This window comes from Eucyclogobius newberryi, unplaced genomic scaffold, assembly GCF_026437365.1.
Source record: "Eucyclogobius newberryi isolate DKJ021-1_F unplaced genomic scaffold, fEucNew1.0.hap1 SCAF_7, whole genome shotgun sequence".
Lineage (NCBI taxonomy): Eukaryota > Metazoa > Chordata > Actinopteri > Gobiiformes > Gobiidae > Eucyclogobius > Eucyclogobius newberryi.
The window spans coordinates 27,047,754-27,071,579 of NW_027316389.1; the positions used below are offsets into that span (position 1 = coordinate 27,047,754).

The following is a 23,826-nucleotide window of genomic DNA, read 5'->3' on the forward strand; positions in this document are numbered from 1 at the left end:
CTGATAGCAAACCCACATTATCACATGCAACCACCCACACATACTACGATAGATGGAGGTTTCATTTTATAGCTAAAGCTGGTACAAAGCCTCAATTGTGAGAATAATCCTCCACAATACTACAATATAGGTTGGAAAATCCCCTGTTTTTCTGAGCCAGAGTTTTGTATTTTGCAAATAACAAGAGATGATGAGAAACCTCGACTGCCACACTCTGAGAATAGAGACTTTGACTAGTGTAATGTGTTTTACAGACATAACCAACTTAGGATAATGTATTTCTCAAAAAAGTGCTATTGTTATATAGAATGATTTCCATGCCAAATAATGAGCCTGTAACAAATTATATTTAAGACTCCAGCCACATCTTTATGCTCCATGTTGAATTTTGACCTCATCATATTTACTGTGAGATTACACTCTTACCTAGAACAAACAGATGATTATGGCAAAGTTTGGATCACATTATCAGTTTGCAGACTGTGACAGGATGTGGATTTATTATGAAGCACAACACACAGACTTTTGCCATAAGGCTCCAAATTGAACTATGTATTTTCTAGTGGATAAGAGCAACTCAGGACCCACTGTTTCTTCAGCTCTTCTGTTTACAGGTAAGATAATCCTCAGTGATTTGTTTGAACTGTTCTTGCCATTCGTCTGTGCAGGGCGCACGGTCTGCAGGGTTTGTTTGTGCTGTGTTTGCTCACTGAACTGATTATTTGTTGGCTTCCTATTGAGAGTAAGTGCGGGTGCCCAGCCCAGCCTGCACCCACGTGACCAAAGTTATAAAGGACGCCATTAGGAAAGAATACTACAGTAATGAATGGTTACAAATAAATGAGGCCGTAAAAAATAAATAATGATACATATATAACCTAATCAGATGACTGTAAACATTAGTGACCCTTACGTGGTCCAAGTGGGCTTTTAAACAGTTTAGATTGCATAGTTTGCATAGTCCTAAATCTGCAAAATCTTGGACATATTCACATTGGTCGTGCGGATCGTCCCCACGTTTCCGCGTGTCGAAGCGCATTGATCTATCATAATATAGTTCCCTCAGTGTACGGGGCAAAATGAAGACGGAGAAAGACAGTTCGAGCTGACGCAGAAGAAGACGGAAATCTACGGGAGACGAGAGATGCGATGCGATGCGTTGCGCTAATAAACAAACGCACGTGTGTGTTGTATCAGTCCGGACGGGGGAGTGCGCATGTGCACTTCCGCCTGAGTTCTCAAATCGACGAAAAATCGTCCAATGCACCTTTAATTCTCAGTTTTTTCAAGGACAAGTCACGCCTATTGGAATTGATCTACATCACTCACTGATGCGTTTTATGGTTTGATTGGAAATAAATACCCAAGTAACAAATTGACTCTATAGCGCCCCCTACCCATTGTGTGAAATACTCAACATTGTTTGATTTGTTTGAAACTCATGGATATTATATTCTCCTCAAGACGCCATGAAAAAAGTGCATTGCATTGTGTATTTTCACAATTGGCCAGCAGGGGCGTAATTAATGCCTTCACTTCCTCTTCCTCTTTTATTTTGATGGAACATTTCCGCTCGTGCCGTGGTCTTAGCATTAGCGTTAGCATCAGAATTAGCGGCGGGTCTCTGTTGCTAGGTGACGGAGGTACAGGGAGGAGGGGGTCTAAAGAATAAAGTCTAAGAGAATGCAGTGTCAGGGCAATCGCGATCAAGAGTTGGGGTGTGTTGGAGACTGAGCCGAGGATGAGGAGCAAGAGGATGTTCTAACGCGCTTTGAACTCATGAGCTTAGAAACACCAAAGTGATGGAAGAAGGACTTCTAAAGGATAAAACAACAAAGACATCTCATGACCTCATGGGCTTTGTAACGCCAAAAAAATGGAAGAAGAACTTTTAAGGACTACGACAAAGTCTGAGGAATAAAGTTGCGGTAATGCAACACTCGGACGCCAACCGCCATAAAACAACAACAACAACAACAACAACAACAACAACAACAACAACAAAACACAGTCGCGAGGGAAGGCGATTGCGCGGGTGGCGAGAGCCATCATCGCCGCTACCGCGGCTTTAATTTAACTTTAGTTTGTGATTTCATTGAACAGATTATGCAAACAGTGTCTATGAAAAGCATTTGTGAATGTTTCTCCATAAACTACTCTCTCTCACTTAATAAATAAACCAAGAAAATTAGAATCACCAATACACAATCTTGATAAAGATTTGAGATTATGATCAGATGGTTAGAACAAATGAAAGCCCAAATTAATGCAGAAATAGATTAAAGGTGGTATGGACGATTTTTTTCAGCAAATTTTTTATCATATTTCCTCGTGGCGTGGATAAATCATTTGTCTTGCCACGTATCAATCATAAAACGCACCTATCGCTCACCTGCAGCCGCGTGCGGTTTGTGCCCACGTTTCTGCGTGCCTAAGCGCATGGATCTATCATAATATAGTTCCCTCAGTGTACGGGGCAAAATGAAGACGGAGAAAGACAGTTTGAGCTGACGCAGAAGTGGACAGAAATCAGCTACTAAACAAAGACACGTGTGTGTTGTATCAGTCCGCACGGGGGAGTGCGCATGCGCACTTCCGCCTGCCTTCTCAAATCGCCGAAAAATCGTCCATACCGCCTTTAATGTGAGGCACTTACTATTAGTCCCTTAAATTTCAGAAATCCACTTTTTAAATCCAGTAAAATCCTGTGGTTTTCTTTTGTGCACGATAATTAGCATATTTTAGTGAGCAAAAATAATCCACAATCTCTGACACGCCGATAAAGATTGAGCATATCTTTGGAAAAAATACAACTAGAATCATTTGCTTGCAAGTTATTACTAATTATACCATATCAAGGTGAACCATTTTTATTGGCACCTTGCCTTATAACCAAAGTACTGCGTGATGATACTGAATAGCTGCAGGGTGAGGAGAAGTGTGTGTCTTGGTGGTGAAAAGGGATTGCCTGGTGCTGGTGCTGAAAACAGTGGTGTTGTTTGTTTGACAGGTTTGAGTGTGGGTGAAGATAAAACCTAACCATCCCATTTTCCTGCTCATCGCTCAACTTTAATACACACTCTCCATGTTGTTATGTCTGCAGGCTAAAACTGGAAACGCTTTCACAGCTTTTTCATCAAAACAAAAGAAGACGCAAAATTAACGCCCCAAACCCTCATGCACGTGCAAGTTTAGTCCTTCTACATCAGCCCATATTTTTCCCATCGCCTGCTGCTGTTACGCCAGAATGTAGATGGATGGATACAATGCAATTACTTAACTATTGTTCAGCCTCGGCCATTAATGTTAAATTAAGTATTATGTAGAAAGTGCAGAGTATTGTGTGCTGTGCCGTTAAAATATCTGACATTCACTATAATTTAAATAATCTCTTTAGTTTGGTTATTCTTCTTGCCTGCAATCTGAGACTGCTGCTGCTGCTGAGACTGCTGCTGCTGCTGCTGAGACTGCTGCTGCTGCTGCTGCTGGTGCTGCTGCTGAGACTGCTGCTGCTGCTGCTGAGACTGCTGCTGCTGCTGAGACTGCTGCTGCTGCTGCTGCTGCTGAGACTGCTGCTGCTGAGACTGCTGCTGCTGCTGCTGCTGCGACTGCTGCTGCTGCTGAGACTGCTGCTGCTGCTGCTGAGACTGCTGCTGCTGCTGAGACTGCTGCTGCTGCTGCTGCTGCTGCTGCTGCTGCTGCTGAGACTGCTGCTGCTGCTGAGACTGCTGCTGCTGCTGCTGAGACTACTGCTGCTGCTGCTGAGACTGCTGCTGCTGCTGAGACTGCTGCTGCTGCTGCTGCTGCTGCTGAGACTGCTGCTGCTGCTGCTGAGACTGCTGCTGCTGCTGCTGCTGAGACTGCTGCTGAGACTACTGCTGCTGCTGCTGCTGCTGCTGAGACTGCTGCTGCTGCTGAGACTACTGCTGCTGCTGCTGCTGCTGCTGAGACTGCTGCTGCTGCTGCTGCTGAGACTGCTGCTGCTGCTGAGACTGCTGCTGCTGCTGCTGCTGCTGCTGAGACTGCTGCTGCTGCTGCTGCTGCTGAGACTGCTGCTGCTGCTGCTGGTGCTGCTGCTGCTGCTGCTGCTGAGACTGCTGTTGCTGCTGCTGCTGCTGAGACTGCTGCTGCTGCTGAGACTGCTGCTGCTGCTGCTGCTGCTGCTGCTGAGACTGCTGCTGCTGCTGCTGCTGCTGCTGAGACTGCTGTTGCTGCTGCTGCTGAGACTGCTGCTGCTGCTGCTGCTGAGACTGCTGCTGCTGCTGCTGCTGCTGCTGCTGAGACTGCTGCTGCTGCTGCTGCTGAGACTGCTGCTGCTGCTGCTGCTGCTGAGACTGCTGCTGCTGCTGCTGAGACTGCTGCTGCTGCTGCTGCTGCTGCTGCTGCTGCTGCTGCTGCTGAGACTGCTGCTGCTGCTGCTGCTGCTGCTGAGACTGCTGCTGCTGCTGCTGAGACTGCTGCTGCTGCTGCTGAGACTGCTGCTGCTGCTGCTGCTGCTGCTGAGACTGCTGCTGCTGCTGCTGCTGCTGCTGCTGCTGCTGCTGAGACTGCTGCTGCTGCTGCTGCTGCTGCTGAGACTGCTGCTGCTGCTGCTGAGACTGCTGCTGCTGCTGCTGAGACTGCTGCTGCTGCTGCTGCTGCTGCTGAGACTGCTGCTGCTGCTGCTGCTGCTGCTGAGACTGCTGCTGCTGCTGCTGAGACTGCTGCTGCTGCTGCTGCTGCTGAGACTGCTGTTGCTGCTGCTGCTGAGACTGCTGCTGCTGCTGCTGCTGAGACTGCTGCTGCTGCTGCTGCTGCTGCTGCTGAGACTGCTGCTGCTGCTGCTGCTGCTGAGACTGCTGCTGCTGCTGCTGCTGCTGCTGAGACTGCTGCTGCTGCTGCTGAGACTGCTGCTGCTGCTGCTGCTGCTGCTGCTGCTGCTGAGACTGCTGCTGCTGCTGCTGCTGCTGAGACTGCTGCTGCTGCTGCTGAGACTGCTGCTGCTGCTGCTGCTGCTGCTGAGACTGCTGCTGCTGCTGCTGCTGCTGCTGAGACTGCTGCTGCTGCTGAGACTGCTGCTGCTGCTGCTGCTGCTGCTGAGACTGCTGCTGCTGCTGCTGCTGCTGCTGCTGCTGCTGAGACTGCTGCTGCTGCTGCTGAGACTGCTGCTGCTGCTGCTGCTGCTGCTGAGACTGCTGCTGCTGCTGCTTCTGCTGAGACTGCTGCTGCTGCTGCTGCTGCTGCTGAGACTGCTGCTGCTGCTGCTGCTGCTGAGACTGCTGCTGCTGCTGCTGCTGCTGCTGCTGCGACTGCTGCTGCTGCTGCTGCTGCTGCTGCTGCTGCTGCGACTGCTGCTGCTGCTGCTGCTGCTGCTGCTGAGACTGCTGCTGCTGCTGCTGCTGCTGCTGCGACTGCTGCTGCTGCTGCTGCTGCTGCTGCTGCTGAGACTGCTGCTGCTGCTGCTGCTGCTGCTGCTGCTGCTGCTGAGATGAATGAGAGGCTGTCAATTTGTGTCATTGGTGGAAACGACTCATAGCGTTAACTCATTGTGAGCAAATAAAATGCTTGAAAAATACCTGTTTTTAGTCAAGGGCTCATTTTGATTCCATCAAATCAATGATTCAAGCCGCTTGAGGACATCCTGAGTATATTTACAGAGAGGTTGCAGGTTCATAATAAAACACAAAACTAGGGCTGCAACTAACAATTATTTTGGTAATCAATTAGTCTAGTGATTATTCTTTTGATTAATTGATTAGTTGTTTAGAATGCGACCGCCAGTGAATATGAGATTTTTACTCAAATTGACCCAGATAAACCTGAATGATGGATTGACATCTGAGGACATTCTGGTGGACAACATTTCCAGACGAAAGGGGTGTGTTCGTTACATCATTTTGAGTTGATTTATTCTCTGTCAGTAATAAAACCTCCTAATAAAAGTCTGTGTATTGACCAGTCGGTTAGTTTAATTGATTAGCTGCGATTAACACTAAACGTGACTCAGACTTGGTTTCTCAATCTAGCCCTGTCGTGGTTTTAAATTGTATGACCTGATTAAAACTTAGACCTACAACTGAACATTGGTTTGACCAATTAAAGAAATAAAAAAGAAATTTCATACTGTTTTTCTACTGTGTAGAATTTGGACTAATCTAATCTTCATTTCATATTCACACATGTCAAGAGCTTTCTTTATCATATTATCATTTTTCTTTCCATTCTTTCTTTTCAAACTTGCAGTAAAGCATTAGAGATTTTCCCATGGCTAATTTTAATGCAATCTATTTTTTGAGTAAAAAGAGGTTCATGGAAAGTGCCACATTTGACTGATATGCAATTATGTCCAGTAATTGTGATTGGAGGTCTTACAGCGGCCATATCATCAGCAGAATAAAAGAGTATATATATTGTTCCAAGTGCTTGCTGAAGGTAAAACCAAACAGGGCAAGCTAACACCATGGCACTATGTGTGGGTTTAAATATATGCAGTATTTTCTATTTATGTGCTGATGTCTGATTGTTGAAATGTTTAATGTTGTTACATCACAAACTAATGTAAAATCATTACGGAGCCATACCATTCTCTATATCAGACCTGTACTCCAGTCTATTCTATACCCAAACAAAAGGGCAAAATGACAAGACATGAGACCAACAGCTTTGATCATGTTTTATATGCCCTGTAATTGGGCTAAATTGGATTAAAATAGTTCAGATGACTCCACAGTACCTCAAGTAATGCCATCTTGTACCATGCTGTGTGCTGCTATTATTAGTCGGAATTGAGTGTAAAAGCACAAAGGTATTTTTGAGCCGCGCAGCTTTCTTTCCCGCCGCTGTCCCCCTCCCACATATTTCATTCTGCCTGTGCCAGCAAATCCCTGGTCCCTTCTCTAACACCTCTCCACCGAGCTGCGAAGGTGAAATGATAAGAAAGCGCAAAAGCATACTTACAGAGCTACCTCCAGAAAAGCAATTAAAAACAAGTAACCCGGGCGCCAATCTGTGCTTCTGAATCTAAAAGTGAAAAGGGACTTTGCAACGTTGAACAAAAAGGTGGAGAGCAGTTTTAATCACTGCATATATCAGAATGCAGAACACACTTGTTTGGCTGCATAGTTCCTGTGGTAAATATGTGTTATGGTCATCAATCAAGTTGCTGTTTTGTTAAAAAGTTGAAAATGACAGGAATTGGAGTGATAAAATGGATTACATCTATCTATGTCATCATCAATAAGTGACATCCCATTTTACGTAGAGCTGTGCTTCGCAAACTTTAACATTATTTAAACTGCAGAGGAATCCACGTTCCACCAGTTGTATTCGTACCACAGTTTGGGAACTTAGAGCGAGTCATTTGAAGATAGCGACTGTGGTAACTAGGGATGTCAAGATTATTGTGCTAATCGTTAATGGTGATTATTCAGGTCACAACTCAAATCAACTAAAAAACAATAATCGTGACAATGTTGGAAGCAAAATTAAGTATTTTTAGTTCAATCTATCATCCATAAAATAGACACAAATGTAATATATATATATATATATATATATATATATATATATATGTATATATATATATATATATATATATATATATTTTTTTTTTATTATTATTATTATTATTTTTTTCTATCTGGCTGTTTTTGTCACATTTAATCTATTTTGTCTTTCAGAAAGTTACATTTTGTAAAACCGGTCACAAACTCGAGGAAATGAAAGAAAATTAAATATTTCACTGTTGTTCCCAGTCCTAGTCTCAATAATCGTTAATAATCGTTAAATTGTGATGATTTTCTCACAATAATCGTAACACTAAAAGTTGATATCGTGACATGCCAAAACCAACTGACTTTAAATTCACTGACAGAGGCTGATAAATGTAAATCATCAGATAAAGCTAATAATTTCACAACAAAAATGTGACGCAATGATTTCGACTCGCCGTGACCGTTGTTGTTTCGCGCTTCTACATTGTGTTTACGGTAGACGTGTGTGCGCTCCCTGGTGCTGGTCGGACATTACGGTAGCTGTGCGTTTGTGTGAAAGCTCGTAACGCTGCGATGTGCCTCCAGTCTGTCCCTTCTGCTCTCTGACTGCAACATCAACAAACTCTGGACTAAACCTCTGCGTAAGTTTCTCCAAATTATAAATGTTGTGTTGTTTTTACCTGTCTTTGTTTTTGTTTGTTTTTTCATGCTGCGTTTGGCGCGCGTTAGGGATTATTTTTGTGGAGAGTTGGTCAAAACGTGAACTCTCCGCGAAGACATGTCACCGCACGCGCTTTGAAGAGTCAAAACCTCAGGCGTACTTTGCACGTCTCTTTTCACATCAAAATGACGCGCTAAAGTAAAATCACTCTGAACGTATTTATTTATTTGTTATTCAAGAGAACTTAATTTCTCCCTTTTGTTGTTGTTTTTTTGCTCATCGAACAGTTATTTTTTTACGCATAGTCATTTCATATGTGATGTAAACGTGTTAAACTTACTGTGAATTTATTTGACTAAAGAAAAGCCAGTCACATTTTTAGAAATAGCATCTTTCATAAATGTATATTAAAAAGCTCTTATTTTTGTAATCGTTGCGTATCATGTTTTATCCGCAGCAACAAAAGCTTTTAATTATGTTGTAGACTGTGCACTCCAGTCTAAAATATCCCCCTTCCAGTTATTATTAGTCATAATTAGAAGTACAATAGAGCTGCTGATGAGCATTTGAAATGAATTATGAAATAAGATGTCGCCCATTCTCCATTACAGACTGGAGCTGATAAAAGACTGTAATCAAATATGCTAATGTGAAGTGTATAAATAAATTCCAGTCATTTTTGGGGAGACGGCACTTGTTTCAGAGTTAATAACTTGAGTTTTTGCTGTGTCTTGCCCGAGCTCTCGCTGCCTCACAGAAGGTTTTCAGGTGATTGATATGCACATTTCCAATAAAAAACATGTCAAATTACTGCATTCCTGTTTTGTTACTCGGCCATAAACAACAATAACTAGCTGTTGGCATTTACCCTGGATGTGTTCTCCATTGCCTAGCAGCAGTAACCGTGTCTTTTCCCTCTTATTGCCCGTGATCATGAATTGTGGAGGATGTATTTGGCCAAAGAAACATGGAATTAAACACCCATGTAGATTTCCTATGTGTTTTTGAATACAATGGTTGTGTAGTGGGTAGAGATGAAGGCTTGTCAATTCTTGAAATTGTTGTGTTTTTCGAGAACGGCAAGGCTGAAAGGAGACGAGATGAGATTGTGGAGATGCCAGCTACAAAGGGAAAAGGGAAATGATTTTGAATGTTCAGTGTTCCCCATTAAAAGAGGAGACTATGGTGGTGATTGGTGATACAAATTATATTTATGCTTGTGGTATTTCCATAAACATACAGAAGTAACTATATTTATTCTGTAATGATATTTTTGATCAGGAGAGGTAATAAGTGACATTTATATTCCACAAGTTGTATTGAATAAAAGGGTTAAAATATGGATCACATGCATAGTTTCTGTATAATTCTGTGGGAAAACCCCTAATATTAAAAGAAAGGCAGCAGAGAAAAAGATGAAGATGAAACTGAGCAGGATGGCTGAACAATCCAGGTCATTTTTGTGTCCTTTTGATACATTTTTTTCATAAGGAACCTGTTCAGAATACACAATTTTCAAATCGACATTTGAGAAAGTCTGATCTATAAACGGCTGTAGATATTTTTGAGTGGCTGTACGTGCAGTTGAACCAAATTAGTTTTGCTCCAGACAGTTCAGATGGCTTGTATTTAGAGTTGGGTAATATTTAAAACATGTAGATTGTGTATTTTTTAAATGCAAAAGAGCTCAAATATATGTCTTGTCAATATTTCCCACCCTTAGTATTTTGTAAAAGCAGCTCTTAGGGCAGGGTTTGATGGCAGTCGGAATCTAATTTGAAAGCATTTCATTGTCATGAGAACCAGGAAATGCGCTGTGTGCTTGCTAGTTGTTGATAGCAGTGGTGTGATGACAACACTCTGCTCTGGCAGAGCAAGTGGAGAAAAGCACTTAGAAACTTGTTGCAGGGAATAGTTAGGATGCTAGGAATGCGTTTACAAAGTGAGGAGTAATAACTTTGGACCGTTGTAAACTATTAAAAATGAACTATAGTTATGTTTTTCACGTTTTAAAGACCGTACAAATCTGGTACAGCACCTTTTTAACTACAGCATTGACCATTTTACAGACCTCGAGACCTAAAAACACTTTATCTTCCCTAAGATTTTGCAGTGATTGGCAAATTGCAGCCATTCAAACTCACTGTGACAAACCAAAATCTTGAAGTCAGAATCCAATCAAGCGCGGCCCTTTTTGAATGAGTGCGATAGATATATTGTCGCTGTCAGAACTGTTAGCAAACTCTACCTTTTCAGTTCACAAATGATCGTAGCAAATGGGTCAGATCTGGCCCGCGATGACCTTTTCGATCTTTTCTTTTATTATTATGATTGCTTGCGTCTGTGCGATATTGTCACCCTGCTCCCTTCAAAAACCTCTCTCAGCCTTGGCTTTCTCCTCTTAAAACTGGCAGAACAACATGTGTTTCTTGCGCGTGGACCAGCCGTTTAAGTGTGATTTTCTACTCAAATGCCAGACAAGATGTTGAGTTTAGGAGGTCTCTCAATCGCACTCCAATGGGACTTCACATTGACACATGTAGGCAGTCATGCAACTTGCAGCTCTAGGCGGTCCCACTGGTCCCCCGCACAGCTCTAGGCATGCTGGCTAACCAAAACAGATGGTGACCTCCTTTTTTATGCTTTTTAACCCGTCTCTGATTAATTAGCCGTTCGGAATCAGTACGTAGATGACGCAACATGGTTAAGGGGTATTTATAGTCGTGTGAATTTGCTGACCATTTGCGTTTCCGCTGGAGGAGGAGAGAAATCCTGTGGAGAGTGTATCCACCTACCACTGTGAAATATAGGGGTTAACACATCATGCATTAGACATGAAACAGACAGAAACGGGATGAGAGTCAAGTAAACAACTATACTAAAACATAAAGACAAATCCGTACTATAAAAGGTAAACCAGAACTATCCATAAACTTAATCAGAACTAGAGACAAGAAACTCTGTGTTATCTCGATCAAATCCACAGTAAATGTAAACCATATCAGGATTCATGAGGCTGTAGTACAATTTGAGAAGCAACATCTTGCAACAGACATAATCTTTGTCACATTATGCTGTTGTTTTGTTAGAAATGTTTTTTCTCCTTTTGTTGAAGATGCAAAGTGGGATTATAGGCTTGTGAATCATTTCAGATATTACATTGTAGCTTGTATCAAAATTATGCTGGATTTAGCCTTGCAATAGCAGCGAATTCAGTGTGTATTATTGTCTGTTCTGTCTCTTGAACCACTGAACTAGACTGTTTTTGTTAATTCTTCTTCTAAGGATGGCTTTCTTCCCGTCATATGGAGTTTTAATTTCCTTTTACATTGTGTAAGAGAGGTCAACATGCTGTAATGACTTTAGAACAGTCCGTCTGTGGTTCTGTAGAATAGATTTGGAAATGCTCGTTCCACCATATGTTGTATTTAGACTTTTGTGTTTATTGCGGTCATTTACAACATCCAGGTCTACGATGGCAAAAGTTTGTGTGCGTTCATGTGTATTTTTGTTAAGTAATTTTCCACTGATTCTCAGAGCAGCCCCCATGACATAAATGTTTAATGACCATCTTTGTTTTATGGTAACGTTGCATAACATCTCGTGTTATTGTGTGTTTGATTTGCTTAATGTATCCTCTTTCCACCCCTTCATAAATAACATTGTGAGTTAACAAATCAGCCTCTCCCATGCTCCATGCTTAGGCTTGTCCTTAAATATCATTAAATCTGTGCAAATGTAATGGGAATGTAATGTAATCATTTATACAATTTCACATAAAACTTGTTTGTCTTTTCTGTTTTACAGTTTAACTTTGAGCTGAGGAGAAATAAAGGATTATATCACTCAGCATCTTTGGGATTCTATCAAGAAGGAAATCAACTTCACATCTTCAGAACTCTGTAAGATATTTTTATTTCATGCTATCTTATAAAATGTCAGCAAATTTGAAATGTCAGGAGAATTGTCAGTTAGGTTATTAGGGCCACCACTAACAATTATTTTAGTAGTTGACTAGACTTGTCAGTGGTTATGTTTTTGTCACTTTGCCAAACAATTATTTCAAACTGAAGATACAAAAAATCAATAAAAATAACATAAAATCTTTTGCCTGGTAAAATAATGATTTAATAACGGTGCAATCTTAATGGCAATCCAACAGAAATGTCCTTAAACATGTCATAATAGTTGAGATGTAAGTATCCGACAAATGTGAAATTACTTCAAAATTACCCACAAAAGTGCAGAAATATCACTTTAGACACTATTTTTCAGCATTTGTTGAAATAATATACTGAATAATCCAATTTTGCTCATCTTCAAAACAACATGTACAATGTTATGCTATTTGAGATTTTAGTAGTAGTTGAAATGGCAACAATTTTCTGATGAATCGTTGCAGCTCTATCTGGCACAGAGAGTGTCACAATCACATGTAACATTTGCAGTTCTCAGGTTAGTTGACCTCCGGGTAACCTTTCAGCAGAGGGACTCGTTTAAAAAAAAAGAAGAAAAAGCCCCACCAGAGAGACAGAGATAGAGGCATTATCTCCCAGTAGGTACACCTATTCCCTCTGATCCCAACGGCTCTAAAATCTCATCTGTCCTTTTCTATTTTCACATCATTTTTTAGAATCGCCTTTGACTCGACCTTAGAAGAGTTACTATTGTTCATTCCACTAACCACTTTATAATCTGAACGATGGAAAGTAATAATTACTTTAAATTAAATAATCAATATTTTAATTCATGAGGCTGGGATGCTATAGTTTTTACAAAAATATACTAATCTGACATGTTGATGTAATTTGTGATTTTGAAACAATTGTGATACGACCAGTTAATGTGCTTATGAGTGCAAAGCTTACAGCACCATTATTATGAATAATGATGCTGATCTTCCCACTTGGACGACTCTATTCGAGGTACCTTGTAATTACATATTGCAATATACACTTAATAGAAGTGGGAAGTAAAGACAAATTAAAAATGTTGCAATTGATGTTAGAGACATGTATAATTAGATGATCAAATATACGTAAATATTCACTTTTGTCAGTATTGCACACCACTAAAACCTTTTCACTCTGGCCTACTCATTTAATATAATGAGACGTTTATAACCATAGGAAGCATAGCACCATATTTGTCCTTGTTGGAACATTGACCCTTTAGTGACTTCCTATTGTGATGGAGTCGATAAGGAGTGAGGGAGCTGCTTCTTTCTGCTGGTTCTCTATGGAGTAAATTGGTAAATCCAATCAAAAGTGTTTCTACGGTTGTAAGGGAATTTAATAGGGGTCCTAAACGCCCCACTGTACTACCTCCCAAAAACATCTAACCCCGGATCAACTTAAGCGGATATAAACATTGACTTGATCTTGTGACAAACCATGGGATTTTCAGTGATGGCAACTTCGATGTTTGGGTGACATCCATAGCAAAACTAACCCGGGGGGATGCGCATATTACGCATGAAGGACCTGTTTACAGCAAGAGACAAACAGCCAGCGGCTAGGAGCTGAGAGAAGAGACTGAGTGAGCAGAGAGGAGAGACTGAGTGAGCTGAGAGAAGAGACTGAGTGAGCTGAGAGAAGAGACTGAGTGAGCAGAGAGGAGAGACTGAGTGAGCAGAGAGGAGAGACTGAGTGAGCAGAGAGGAGAGACTGAGTGAGCAGAGAGGAGAGACTGAGTGAGCAGAGAGGAGAGACTGAGTGAGCAGAGAGGAGAGACTGAGTGAGCAGAGAGGAGAGACTGAGTGAGCAGAGAGGAGAGACTGAGTGAGCAGAGAGGAGAGACTGAGTGAGCAGAGAGGAGAGACTGAGTGAGCAGAGAGGAGAGACTGAGTGAGCAGAGAGGAGAGACTGAGTGAGCTGAGAGGAGAGACTGAGTGAGCTGAGAGAAGAGACTGAGTGAGCAGAGAGGAGAGACTGAGTGAGCTGAGAGGAGAGACTGAGTGAGCTGAGAGAAGAGACTGAGTGAGCAGAGAGGAGAGACTGAGTGAGCAGAGAGAAGAGACTGAGTGAGCAGAGAGAAGAGACGGAGTGAGCAGAGAGGAGAGACTGAGTGAGCTGAGAGAAGAGACTGAGTGAGCTGAGAGAAGAGACTGAGTGAGCAGAGAGGAGAGACTGAGTGAGCAGAGAGGAGAGACTGAGTGAGCAGAGAGGAGAGACTGAGTGAGCAGAGAGGAGAGACTGAGTGAGCAGAGAGGAGAGACTGAGTGAGCTGAGAGGAGAGACTGAGTGAGCAGAGAGGAGAGACTGAGTGAGCAGAGAGGAGAGACTGAGTGAGCAGAGAGGAGAGACTGAGTGAGCAGAGAGGAGAGACTGAGTGAGCAGAGAGGAGAGACTGAGTGAGCAGAGAGGAGAGACTGAGTGAGCAGAGAGAAGAGACTGAGTGAGCAGAGAGGAGAGACTGAGTGAGCAGAGAGGAGAGACTGAGTGAGCAGAGAGGAGAGACTGAGTGAGCTGAGAGAAGAGACTGAGTGAGCAGAGAGGAGAGACTGAGTGAGCAGAGAGGAGAGACTGAGTGAGCAGAGAGGAGAGACTGAGTGAGCTGAGAGAAGAGACTGAGTGAGCTGAGAGAAGAGACTGAGTGAGCAGAGAGGAGAGACTGAGTGAGCAGAGATGAGAGACTGAGTGAGCAGAGAGGAGAGACTGAGTGAGCTGAGAGAAGAGACTGAGTGAGCAGAGAAGAGAGACGGAGTGAGCAGAGGGAGGAGAGTTGTGTCAGTTCAATGGCTTCAAGCACAAATCAATGAAAGAGTCACAATCTGACAAGAACACTGCTACGTTAAACAATAAATATATATTGAAATATAGGTAGTTCAGGTTAATTTAGGCGGAGTACAACATTTGGTTATTCTTTTTTCAGCCAGTCAAAGCGCGTCTCAAGTGTGAAAGAACAGGGAAAGTAATTAACACAAAGCACAAACCTGTCACAAGGAGCCACTTATGTTCCACTTACTCCAAATTCATTGGTCCATGCTTTATTCGTTGCCAGTGCTGGTTGATGGCCTAAAATATACAGTCTGAAATAACTATGAAACATAATACATTCGCACTTAACTCAAAATGGACAAGCGCATTTCTGATCAAATTCCAAGACCTTTAACCCTGCGGACTGTGGACTGCGTGGTGACGTTTAGGTCGGCCTGAGGTCGGCCACTTTCACCCCACACACCCGCACCAGAATGCGGGAGAAGTCGCTTCGAGATTACCTATTTTTAGTGGTCTTGGAGCGTCTGTTTTCTGGCTGCCGTGTTCACACTGGGACAATTGCTCCGTTCTCAGAGCAAGAGCTGCTTTACGTCGACCCAACTAGTGGCAGTGTGAAAACGACCTGAGAAGATACAACAGACACAGCAACCGATCCGTTATGGCCACACATTTTTAAACTAAGCAAAAAGGGTTCGACTCCGGGGCTGGACCGGGCCTTTCTGTGTGGGCTTTGCATGTTTCTCCCCGTCTCTGGGTGGGTTTCCTTCTGGGCACTCCGGTTTCCCCCATCATCCCAGAACATGCACAATATGTAAAATCCTCCAGTGAAGGTGATCCTGACCAAGCCGAGCTCAGCTCCTGACAGGTGGCCCCAGCGGCATTGAAGGATGGGTCAAATGCCCAGAATGAATTTCATTCAATTCAGTGAATTTCCTCAACACTAACCTTAATCAGATGCTTACAAGGTGTGCCCATTAAAGCAGGGCACTTTAAATTAGGGTTGTGTTCAAAATCTCGATACGGCGATATATTACCACGGACTCTACTGTATGAGTCACAGTATCGATATTTTTTTTATTTAGCAACATTTGTGGCCCGTAGGATTTAAACGAGGTGGAATAGTACTTTTGATCTGCTGTTTGTGCTGCTCTCTTCTGGGCCGAGGTGAGAAGGAGCTGTGGACCTGGTCAGAAGCTGATCTGTGCAGAAGATGCTGCTGCATCATGTTCAGACCAGGCCAATTGTTTGGCAAGAAACATGCAACATACTAGTAATGTGTTCCATATATTTCTATTTGGATCAGTTGTTTGGATGTATGAAGATATTAGAGCAGAATGGATTCATAAATAAGTGCTTTGTGGATGAACATGAAATTTCATACATTTTCTTATCTAGAGTAAAAAAATGACCCATTTGCTACATTTTTAAGACCCTTTTTTCAGAAATGTATCGGGATACGTATTGTAATGAGGGAATTGTATCGGAATATACAAGTATCGGGATACGTATCGTATCGCGAGGGTCTTGGCAATACCCAGCCCTACTTTAAATACAGTATAATGTATTCAAATAAACCCAGCTTCATTTTGTGCAAAATGATGGACATCTATGGCTTCTTAATGCACACACTCCCACTCATACACCGTTAACACTGCTGCAGACTGGAGGAACTTTGTGTTGTAATGAGAGAACTTTGAGTAGCAGACGTCGTGTTTGACCTCTTTTCCAAAGCTTCTGCAGCTGTTTGACAAAGGTTTTCTTTGTAAAGCCTTTTTGAGTCTGCTGCTCTGTGACTTGACACACATGCTGTTACCAGACTCTTACTCTATCAGTTAGGATTTTAACTAGAAGAACTCGAAACACAACTTTAAAACCAAGTCTCTGACGTTATCTGTATCATGATGTTTTTCAAATGAATTTGCCTATGTTAAAATCAACAACCTCACAAACATATTTTTTGTCATAAATCTCTTGAAGGGGTTTAAACGATTTGGGTTATTTATGCCTATATACTAATTTATAATCAAATTATTATAAAAAATGTATACAGATTCTCACAAGCATTGACATAAATCACACAAAGACAGGTCGTGATCTTTATCAGAACTAGTATAGGACCACATACAAATATTAAGAGAATTACTAAAAATATAGCCTATTGTCTAAAAAGGGAATTTTGAAATGATCATTCTGGTATCGAAATCATTTTGTTAGTATGGTAATAAAGTTTGAAATGTTAGTTTGCAACATCTCAATGCATCACGGCTAGCAGTGACAAGATATTTATTTAGATTTCCTGTAATGTAGTCCATGTCAGCAGAAACCAGCGCCCTCTCAGTGGTTTTCAGCTGCATGAAAAACGCACGTGTTAAAGAGACAACATTTTCTAACCATATTTTTTAACCATTTTGCCAGTCAAAGTTGTATTTAAAGTGATTAATACATCTTTGCGGAAGATATTATATATTTAGATATTACAATATTTGCAATATTAAGAGTTCCTAAAAAGAACTAAAACAGAGGCTAAAGAGGCCAGGAGACGACAAAGGTTTTGCTGATTAGAGGTCTGCCCGTGGAGCTGGACGTCAGCCATCCCGTGTCCTGGAGGGATTGATCTGCCTCTGGCGAAGGTTGAGTCTCATTTGTTTCTGTGTAAACTCAGCTGAGCCCTCATGGCATTTGTGGCGCTCACTGGAAACCTGATTAGCAAGTTGCGTGGGTGAACTTACGGTCTTCTAAGAGGCAACATCATATGTCCAAGTCTGGAAAAGTATGGGAAAAAGGGCCGAGACATTGCTCTTTTGTAGAAACGATCTCGTAGCAAGACGTGTGCTGGAGAATTCTTCCCCTTATTAAACCAACAGATACAATCCTTTTATTCACCACTTTTCTATCAACTACGTGTTCTGTCTTTGAGCTTCAGACTGCAGTGAAGTCTATGTCCTGCATGTGAACTTTGTAACCGTCAAGCCTTGATTAAGGGCTGTGTTTTTAGGTTGAAAGGGCGTATCCCTGTGTCAGAGGCCTAAACAGCATGTAAACACACAGGCTTAGTCAGAGATTGAGGGAATTATGAAAGTCTGATGTTATTAAAAATGCCATATGCTGTGATTCACAGGAGGCTTGAATTAGATAAACAACCTCTATTTAGGCCACACTGCAGGATCTGCTCCGGGTGCTGTGGGCTATTGTGAAGAGGGAGTAAGTCCTAAAAAAAAAAACACTGGAAAATACCTTCAATCTTCTAATGACCTGCTGAGACAGGCTAAGATTTCAAATTCAACTGCGTATGGATTTTCTGTGTGTATATTATTTGCTGTCTGTCTGTTTGATACTGTAAACGGAGCAATAGAGTCTGAATAGTAACAAGAGCAGTATGTGCTTTTGGCCGCTGTGTGAAGAGGTTTTTGTGGGAAGTGCCTTGCTTACTGATGAGGCACATCGATTTGAGCGCTTCTGTCATTGTATCAGCAATGTCTGACACCAACATGACAGTTTTAAGGGACAGGAAGGCAGGCTTTGCCTTAATGCTGTTATTTCTTCTAGCTTTAGCCCACTGAACCTTTATTTAAATTATGGTGTGTGTACAGTGAGGTGTTCATGTGGGTGCATTTATTACCTCTGTTCTTTCTGGAATAATCATCAATAGAAGACGCACTCTCTCAAATATGTTCACAAGGTGTACTATATGTTACCTCACAGGTATAAATGACACGTTGTTGTGTATTTAAGGGTTTCTTTTTGACCTTTACCGTGTAATTAATTCCACTTGAAAAGATCCCTGGTGACGCAGATCGAGCTCAAATCGGTTGTCAGAGCAGGGCTGCCTAGCAACCAGGTGTCTCAGAGGAGGAGGTCTAAGGAGGCACCAAGTTACAGCCATCAAATACCAATACATAGTTTAAGACTATTTTGGGCAATATTAAAGGTGCCATATCATGCTTTTTTTCACGTTTCGTAGTCTATCCTAAGTGTATATTTCATAATAATAAGGGTTGTGCAACACCCATAACATAATAGTTAAGAAATATCACAGCAGAAATAGCAATGTAAGAAGGTTAAAAGCTCTGAAAAGTCGATTTTGCATGTTATGGGACCTTTAAAACATGACATTTCTTGGGGTTTTATATTATTTCTGCCATTTTGTTGTTTCATAATATTCAAAATATTTTAGTGGGACAAATGTGCATTTGAACTACACATTTTTATGGCTTAATAGAATTATACTTGCCATTCTTGGTTACAGGGGATTTTCATTTTAATACATGTTCTATCTGTGTAGGTTTCCTTAGTAACATCCACACTCCACTTTTAGAAAATGAAACTGATAATAAACACAGTCCATTTTTTTGTTTTTATCACCAGAATCACACAAGAAAAATGCATTTTTCACCAGGAACTAGAATTGGGCTTTGTGTTAGCAACAACCCGGTAACGTATCTGTGATCTGACTATTTATAAACTGCCATCACAAGCTTACAAGCTCACCGTTAATGTTAATAATGTTTTACGGTACATTATTCATTCTCTATACATGGTTGTGATAAGTTACTATTGTTGCCAGCTCCATTGACTTCTCCAAACACCCACATTCATACAATGTGGGTGAAGTGTCTTGCCTAAGGACACTATGGTAGTTTGCTCTAGAGCCACAGCCGTCCCACTGTGGTGGTCCCCCATCCAAGTAATAACCAGGCCTAGCCTTCAGAGGTCAGAGATCAGGCATTGACGAGCAGGTTGCACCTATGAGGTAACTAGGTCAACTAATAAAAAAATGTGTTCAACTGATTAATGGACTAAGCTATCAAAGACAGAAACCTTTAAATCGTGTCAGGGAATGGAATTAACATTAAAAAAATATTTTTGATCTTTGATCTCATTAACTTTATTTCACACTCTGTCATGTTCAGCCTCAGTTTTTCCAGAGTCATTACTTCATTTTTCTTCATTACGCCTCATAAAGTCAACACAATCTAATTTTGTATTGATGCAGGTCGGAGACAGCCTGCATCTTTGACATATTACAAACCACAGTGGCACAAAGTGAGCTGAAAGGATGAATGGCTTACTTTTCCTTGCGGCAGGAAACAAACTGAAACGACACTTACACCCCCTCTGTGACATCATAGTTATTACTGATCATCACACATCATTACCACAAATTATACAGCCGCCTACTGTATGTCACACCTCACTTGAACTTCTGATACACAACCAGTATGTTCACTCATTTTAGTATTTACATATTCAGAAATGGCAGGAAAAGCAGATACTGAATGATTTTACTTTACAGTGTTTGATCGAGCTGAACAAGAATTGTTTTGATACCAAATGTATGATTTTTATTATTACAATTTATGATATTAATTCTGTGTGATAAATTATTGCTGTGGCCTTAATTTGTAGTTTTATGTATTAAAATAAATCCTAACAGCTCTTTCAGCATAAGCATTATGGCCATACATTTGTACAAAAAAAATATATTTATGACAACCTATGATTGTCTGTGTTCCTGTGGGATGGGCCTGCTGATGGGAGGGGCATTGTTCTCGCTAATCACATTTGGCCTTCTCGCCTCTGTTTTAGACGCTGATGTTTTAGCTCTACGGAGAAGACCAGTCACTGCAGCTGTGTTGTCACCAATTGTCCGTCCAGCTTGAACTCATGTCTCTTTAGATTCTTCAGAGCACCCTCGCCACGTAAAGCTGGTCTCCCAAGTGGAAAAAAAACTACAAACAGTCCCCCCTTAGCCCCTAGTACTTTGTTTTCTTTCTAGATCTGAACAAAATCGGTGTTTATAAGTGCATCTATAGTTTTGTGCAATTCGTCAAATTAGAATGGATTTGTGATTAAATAATTTCAAGTCAGTCAAACAATCAATGATCAGTTTGGAGGATTTTATTCTGCAGCCAATCCTGTGGCAATAAAAGCGTGTGGTTTGGAGGACTAAATACTGTATTTTCCAGACTATACGTGGCACCTTTTTTCATAGTTTTGGCCAGGGTGCGACTTATACTTATATTTATGCTTATACTTATACTCCGGAGCGACTTATATGTGATATTATTTGTTATTTTCACACTTGCAACCGCATTTCATTTACCGATTTATATATGTTTTTTATTCTTCTCTATTATGCATTTTTTGGCTGGTGCGACTTATACTCCGGTGCGACTTATAGTGCGGAAAATACGGTAAGTAGTATTTTTGATGTGTTAAACGGTGCAGGTATTGGAAAGCATTTGTGTTATTTATTTTAAAATGCAAATCCAATTATAACAATCCATATTTTATTTGATTAAAACATTGAACCAAATCAATTTTGTCTCAATACAAGGACAACAATTATAATTATTTAACCATATCGCTCAGCCCTTTTACCATTTCCTTATGTTGCATACAGTATAATAATAAATCTGATCTATTGTGTAGCCCTAGTGCCTCTTCGCTAGTTCTTTCATTGACATTGCACATTGTCTTCCTCAGCCTCCCTGTGCCCGGCTTGAGCCCTAAGTAACAGATGGTAGAATCAACCACCTGTCGTTCAAACACTTTCAAATTGCCCAGTGGCTCAATGGCTTTTTAAGATGCCCACAAGCCACCACTGTTGACCGCGCTTGTTATCTTTGCTGATGTGTGCTGTGAGTATACAGTATAAGCTGTTTTCATTCGTGACAACCTATTTTTAGTGAAAACGAAGGGCGCCTGGGCTAAAGTGAAACGCCAGTAGGGTGTCAGCAGACAGACTCAGCTGGATCCCGATACTGTGGATTCCGTCATTATCCATCGTGCCCACAGGGGAGTACTGAAGCAAAAGAACTAACCGGCCATTGTAGACTCAGATGTTGTTCTAAGGCTTAAAGCTGCGCCAAAGAGTCAACAGATAACCAGACAAAAATATTCTAGAAAGAAACGCGCACATATGGCACATATTTATTAAACATTTTTCAATGTTACTTTCCTAAACGTAGACAATACAGACTTAATAATTGTCATTTAACATAAGAAAAAGTAACATTCCATTTTAAACCAAATGCTTTTACAGGGACAGGATTGGCTTGGTTAAAAAGTCCAAAGCTATTATAAATTACATTTTAATTACTGGTAATCGTACAGCCCTACTGACAAAGCAGTACAAAATTCACTGACTTTCAAAAAAAAATAAAGTCACCACCTGATTTCACTAAGCAAGTATAGGAGCTTCCTAACAAAACAAACGCATAGGCAAAACCAGAAAGAAGCAAATTGTTTTCTTGAACCTTAGAATTCAGGAGGGGGGGCAGAACATTAAAGTTATGGCATACAAAGTCCCAAATAAAAGTCTAATTTTGTCCAGTTCCTATTCAATGTGTCCATTTTCAGATTGTGTCCATGTGTGACACGGTAGTGGAAAACAACCATGTGGAAAGACAAATCCCGTGGTCATGTAAAATATGTCAGTGTATTTGAGAAGGGTCAAATCATTGGCATCAAGCAGAGAAAACATGTAAGAAGAAGCAGAAACTGATCTACTACAGATCTCAACCCCAGTGAGAGTGTTTGGAGAAGGCTTGAAGAAGTGACTTACTCGGACTCGACGTCAGTATGAAATGGGTTCAAATCAACAACTTCTGATTAGGAAGCAGACACGCTTCACTTCCTGCTCCACGGTTGTCCAAATAATCAATGGCTTCGGATATAAAGCCCATGCCATACTACTATAAACTATAAAGTCGCATATGTCACATCCAAAAGACAACAAATATTGCATTAAATGGATAAAGATCTATTTCAAATGCAATACTTCACCCTGTTTGTGCTGACACACTTCAATGGTTAGATGCTCTCGAATTTGCCGTAGTCACTGCTGAGATTGCGCATCCTTTTGAATGTAATTGCCAGCCTCAAGAGACTTTAAGTAACAGTAAAGCACATGTTATATAACCGAGTTGCTGAATTCCCCGCTGCTGGCTGTCTTGTGATGTAATAAGTGCGCATTAGACGGGGGGGGGGGGGGGGACTCCAAAGCCACGGCCATTACAACTCTGCTGTCCTCAGACCCTTCACCAGTTTTAATCTCGTACTTGGCACTGTAATCTATGAACGGAGACCGGGTTCCCTTCTTGCCTTAACTTTTTGGTGCTACAGTTTTAAAGGGGTGTATCTGCTTGTCTCCATAGAGATGCTATTGCTTTGCCTGGAATGTTCCCCAGTATGATATTAATAAACATAACTATTTATTTAATTACGGGTGTTTTTAGGGCTAAACAATACTGTGTGTTTTTTTTTTTTTTTTTTTTTTTTTTTTTACTGTGACTCAGGCTTTTAGATAGAGGGCCGTCTTCCCGTATTTTGGACGGGGTATTTATGACATGTGGACGGGCATTTTCGAGTGCAAGGACGGGGGCATTTTTATTAATACATTATGGAAAAGGGAATATTATCATTAAATCGGGCCGGGAAGCGTTTGACAATAGTCCGCCATGGTCCGCGCCATGACAGTTTACTGTTTACAAGTGAAAATTTGCATGCTGCGCGCTGATTGGTCGACAAAGTTTGTGTGCTTGGATCTGATTGGCTGCCGAGAGTATGGAAAGTCAATATGATACGAGAGGCGTGTGGGCTCCCCTCTAGATTGCCGTGTAGGCGCCTCCGCGTTAAAAGCGCCGCTTTATTATGTAAAAGCATCGGAAAAAAGGTCGTGATACACATACATTTTTTAAGCCCCTGGACAAAATTATTTGGACGGGGTGTTTTCAAATCCTATCTAAAAGCCTGCTGTGACTTGTATTGTCGAACCACAGATTAGACCTGTAACTGGGCCTTGTGTCCTCTGTTTAATGCTGTACTGTGCAACATACGTATATGTTATATAAAATATACGCAGAGCACCTTTTAAGAGATCCTTATTTGCTCTATTTTGAACAATGGTTTATTTCTTTGATCAGCGGTTGACAATCTCATTTTCTTGCTATGACTGAAAGACATTTTTAAT

The 23,826-nt window shown here is 41.4% G+C and overlaps 1 protein-coding gene across 3 annotated transcripts in view; it reads left to right on the forward strand.

Annotated features, from left to right (window-relative positions):
* The first annotated feature begins 8,027 nt into the window (after positions 1-8,027).
* The window catches only part of tp53i11b (tumor protein p53 inducible protein 11b), a 37,876-nt gene continuing 22,077 nt past the window's right edge, over positions 8,028-23,826 (forward strand). The window contains exon 1 of one of the 3 annotated variants that reach the window (XM_072434618.1): positions 8,028-8,113. The gene's annotated coding sequence lies outside the window, so the exon portion shown is untranslated. Of the gene's footprint in view, positions 8,114-11,945; positions 12,036-12,568; positions 12,689-23,826 lie in introns of those variants that run through there. The other 2 variants (XM_072434616.1, XM_072434617.1) reach the window with 2 other exon arrangements.